The sequence below is a fragment of the Psammomys obesus genome, unplaced genomic scaffold (genome assembly GCF_907164565.1).
Source record: "Psammomys obesus unplaced genomic scaffold, mPsaObe1.curated_primary_1811, whole genome shotgun sequence".
Lineage (NCBI taxonomy): Eukaryota > Metazoa > Chordata > Mammalia > Rodentia > Muridae > Psammomys > Psammomys obesus.
Genome location: NW_026596402.1, coordinates 1,415,996 through 1,421,477, shown reverse-complemented (window position 1 = coordinate 1,421,477; position 5,482 = coordinate 1,415,996). Strand labels below are relative to the sequence as shown.

Below are 5,482 nucleotides of genomic sequence, written 5' to 3'. Positions count from 1 at the left end.
ACAGTGAGATACTATACAAAAATCTACAAACTTTTAAAACATTCTTTGTGTATCAAAATAATCTCCTCTAGTGACAATCAAGTCTCATCACACAATTGAATGAATTAGAAAGTGACAAAAGTATGATACCCGCACTGCATATCAGACCAAACAAGCCACTATTTCTCTGATTGGTACCTTTACACTTAAAGATATTAATATGTGTGAAGATCAATAGGTTATTCTAATGAACACAATTAATTTGTTTTTCTTTCTTTAAAACAAAAAATTATTGCACAAAATTTGTCACATAATTGGAAACTTCTCTACTTTGTACAAACAATTTTTTTTCACTCTCCACAAAAAAGGCTCTTTCTGAACTTCTCATGTGATGACACAATGCTACAATCCTGAACAGGACAGTAGAAATCCCTCAGTGGTTAAAATTGAAATCAGAATAGTGGTATATGGCTCTTGCATCCAGTATCAGGAATGTATAAATGTCTTTATTCAAAAACACAAAATAAACTATCTGTAGGCATGGACAATGGCAGCCATAAACCATATACTCTCAAGGGAATCCAGTAACTGATGGTTACAGTGATCAGCTGACCTTCTTGTCTTCAGTAATTTTCTTCAGTAGACTTCTCTGAAGTTATCAGGAAGGAACCTGCCTTGAGCTTCCTGTAACAGTTCATTGATAAGTGCAAAGCACTTTTCTAGGAATTAGAACATGCCACCTCCCGTACCCCCTGCCATTCCACCCATTGCACCCATTCCAGGGTCCTTCTCTAGGAATTTCTGTCACTACAGTTTCTGCTGTAGTTAACAAAGAGGCCATCCCAGCAGCATCCAGTAAAGCAGTTCTTACAATCTTTCTTGGATCAATGATTCCTTTTCCCACCATGTTCACACAATCTCCAAGCATAGAATCATAACCGACCTCTGAGGAACTCTGCAAAATCTTCTCAGCTATCAAAGATCCTTCAATACCTGCACTCTTAGCAGGAATTTCGAGTGCTTTTATAAATAATTTCTATACCGATTTTTTTTCTGATCTTGACTAGCAGGCTTTAATGAATCCAAGGCTGGGATGTACAAAAGCAGAGCGCAGCTTTCTCCTAGAACAATGTCTTCTTCAACAGCTGCTCTTGTATCATTGAGAGCATCCATGACTCTGTCTTTCTTCTCATTCACTTCAATGTCACTTTTCCCTCCAATGGTCAGCACAGCTATTTTATCTGAAAGTTTAGGAAGATCCTCATTCAGTTTCAAATGTTGTGTTGTCTAGCTGCTCAGTGATTTCTTGAATACATTTTTCAATTTGAGTTTTGCCATATTTTCCTTTCAAAACATGGTGACAATGACCTCTCCAACTTTTCCTAAGTCAGGAGCATAAACATCTTCAAGATTTAGATTCAACCCCTCTCCTCCAAATACCCAGACCACTAGTAGCAATAGCCATATCTTTAAGATGGTTCGTCCTATTGTCCCCAAAACCTGTAGCTTTGACTACAACTTGCTACAACTTGAACACCAACTTTTAGTCTGTCAAAACCAGTGTGCTTAGAGCTACTCCATCAACTGAATCTTCATCAGTTAAAACCAAGGGCTTCTGATGGGCATTGTCAATTTCTTTTTATTTTTAATTTTCAGATATATTTTTATTATTTTTAATTTTTTTCATTATTATCATTTATTAATTTTTTTTCACTTTGTATTCCAGCTGGAGCCCACTCCCTCATCTCCTCCTGGTCCCACCCTCCCTTTCTCCTCCCCATTTATATCCACTGATAGGGGAGATCCTTCTCCCCTACTGTCTGACCTTAGCCTTTCAGATCTCATCAGGACTGTCTGGATCCTCTCGCTCTCTGTAGCCGGGTAAGGCCACCTTGTCAGGGGGAGGTGATCAAAGATCAGGCAACCAAGTTTATGCCAGTGACTGCTACTGTTCTCCTTAATAGGAGCCCACAAGAAACAGCTTTATTTGGAAATAGAAAAAACAAAAAACAAGTGTGTTTGTGTGATTTTTATTCCATGTATAAATATGCTTATATTGCTAGAACAATTAGAAACCAGACACATTTGAAAAAAGAAATTAATAAATGGAAGAAAAAACAAAATTATATGTTGAAAGAGAACACATGGGTAGAATTAATTTCCTATGGACACTTTCTGGGTTCTCTTGAGATGTGGGATTGAATTAGGCTGCAGTTTGTCTCCTGACACAACCGGTCTGTATGCCATCCTTCTGATATCACTCTCTGTCAACTGACAGGTCGGTAACACAATTTGCCTCACTAATGCTTGTCTATCTGTTAATCTGTGATAAGCGTGAGGTGATGGTGTCTGACAGGTCAAACTACTTATGACAGGGCTGGCAGAAATTTAAAACAGGAGTTTAGATGAATCATCAATGAATTATTGTTCAAATATCAATCACAGATTTTTTTTTTAATTTGGACCTCTACATACAGATATAAAATATTGGCATAGGAACAATTCTCTCACTTTATAATTTTGTTTTTTCTTCCCATTTATTAATTTCTTTTTTCAAATGTATATGGGCATTGTCAATTTCAAGAGCAAGTACAATAGATTGCACAGTGGAAATCTTCTTTTCACTCAATAGAACATACGAACATAGGAATTCACATTTTTAACATTTTGATGTTAAAAACATATGGGGAAACATGTCCTATATCAAACTTGATGCCTTCAATAATTTCCAATTTATCATTCACTGTTTTCCCATATTTCACTGTGATGATACCCTTTCTTCTAAGTTTTTCATTTTGTCAGAAATTATGTTTTCAATGTCTTTGTTTCCTTTTGCAGAACTTGTAGCAACCTGAGCAATTTCTTCAGGGATTTTCACAGGTTTAGATTGTTTTTCTAAGTTCAGCAATTACAGCATCAACTGCCAACATCACATGCCTCCTGATTTCCACTGTATTATCCCTTTTGCTGATCTTCTCAAAACCTTCCTTGGCAATGGAATGTGTCAGAATAGCAGCAGTGATATTGCCATCCTTGGCCTCTTCAGTTGTGTTATTGGCAACATCCTGAACAACAAAAAATGCTCCGCTATTTTTGTATTTATCCTTTAAATCAATCGACTTTGCAACAGTGACCCCATCTTTCCTTACTTTAGGACTTCCCCATTTCTGTTCAATAATCACTGTTCTTCCCTTTGGCCCCATTTTAACAGCCACAGCATTAAGGGTCCAGAATCTGCACCAAATTTTACATATTTGGTATAGGCCCGATTAAATGAGGACCTAGTGTCCAAGAATTCTGATCTCATCTGGCAAAGGACTGTGGGTAGTCGAAGCATTTCTGCAGAACAGTGGCAGGATAGCACTCAGGGAGGCAGGGCATTGGTGGCAAGTGGAAGACCAAGTCAATTTAAATGTTTTTCAAACAGAAACGTTCACTTGATAGTGGAAAAAACTGTATATATGAACTACTGCTATCAGAAACAACTTCAGATAGTACAATTTGTTTATTAAATGATTTTAAAGTAGCCTATATCCAAAATAAAGTTGTGGCAAAAGGTCATTATTGAATCTTTTTTTTTTCCTTTAGATAGAATATATTCTGGATGAGGTTACTAACATTTAAGAAGAATTTTTCACAAATGTAAATGTAAGTAGAAAGAAATTGACCTCTGGTTATTCCCATGAGTAAGTTGTTAAAGTTTAAGAAATGAATTCCAATGAACAACTCATTACTTGATGAGTATTATTAAGAGAAAAGAAATAATTGAAAACGTTTTATTATGACTCACACATAGTTGATCCAGCTAGTTTTCCTTACTTTGATAAATATACAAGTAGTCCAGATTTCACCTATAGTTCACAAAATATATTACTCTGTGTTTTGAGAATTATAGAATAATTATTACTCAGACCAACATGAAAACTGAGAATATTTATAAGGCTCTAGAAATATTATGCCTTTCCCTTAAAGCAGAATATTTTCTAACAGGTTTCTCATGACTCATATTTTGTATGAGAGACATATAATTAATAATTGTTTGTTTTAGAAGACATCTAATAGAATTTTTAAAAGTGATGAAAAGGATCCTGAAGTGTAGCTCTCAATAATAGATGGCTGCTGGCAGGGGTGAAGGTGATGGTATGGAAAAACTAAAACTCACTTTTCTCCCCCACCAATCAATTAATCAATCAATCAATCAATTAATTAATTAACATACAAATTAGAACTTCCCCTCCATCCTATATTTTAAATCACTCCTCCCTTCCCCCATGCCCTTCTTTTCTCCTCAGAGAAGAGAACTTACATGAATATCAAACCACCATAGCACATCACATTGCAATAGACTAGTTGCATCTACTCCTATTGTGGCTAGAAAGGCAGCCCAGGTATGGGGAAGCAATGCAAAGGCTAGCAAAAGAGTTAGAGAGAGACCCTGCTCCTGCTGTTAAGGGTCCTACATAGAGACCAAGCTGCACATCTGTTCCATATGTATAGGTGAATGTTCTCTGGTGTAGTTCAATCACTGTGAGCCCCAATGAGCCCATCTAAGTTCATTCTGTAAGTTTTCCTGTGATGTCCCTTATCTCTCTGGCTCCTTCAATTCTTCCTGTCCCTCTTCCACAAGATTCCCTCAGGTGATAGTTATGCTCATTTTCTTTACGGGACTGACCACCAGAAGTTTGACTATACTCCAGTGACTACATAGACAACACAAATTGTATTTTTATTTGTTTGGGGTTTTTTTTTTTTGTTTTGTTTTGTTTTATCTTTTTTGAGAGGCAAGAAAACACACATATTCTACCACTACTATCAACAATAAAATAAGAGAAATCAGGAATCATTGGTCTTTAATATCTTTCAACATCAATGGACTCAATTTGTCAATAAAAAGACAAAGGCTAACAGAATGGATACATGAACATGATCCATCATTCTGCTGCTTACAAGAAACACACCTCAACATCAAAGATAGACATTACCTAAAAGTAAAGGGCCCAAAAAATCTTCTCCAAGCAAATGGACCCAAAAAGTAAGCTGCTGTATCAATTGTAATAGCTAATAAAAAGGAATTCCAATCAAAATTAATAAAAGCATTGGGGAATGGTACTTCATATTTATTAAGGAAAAATTCACTAAGACGAATATTTAATTCTGAATATCTATGCTCCATATGCAAGGACAACCTCATTTATAAAATAAACATTACTAAAATTAAATCATGCATTGATCCCTACACATTAATAGTGGGAGACTTCAACACTACACTGTAACCAATGGTAATCCAGACAGAAACTAAACAGAGAAATAATGAAACTAACAAATGTTTTGACTTAAATGGACCTGGCAAGATATGTATATAACTTTCCACCCAAACACCAAAGAATATAAGTTCTCAGTACCTCAAGTAATCTTTTTCAGAATTAGCCATATATTCCCTTATAAAGCAAGTCTCAACAGATACAAGAAAATTGAAATAACTCAATGTATTTTTTTTTCAAAC

The 5,482-nt window shown here is 35.7% G+C and overlaps 1 pseudogene; it reads right to left on the bottom strand.

Annotated features, from left to right (window-relative positions):
* Positions 1-705: 705 nt before the first annotated feature.
* On the bottom strand, positions 706-4,335 carry LOC129669372 (60 kDa heat shock protein, mitochondrial-like; annotated as a pseudogene).
* Positions 4,336-5,482: the final 1,147 nt, after the last annotated feature.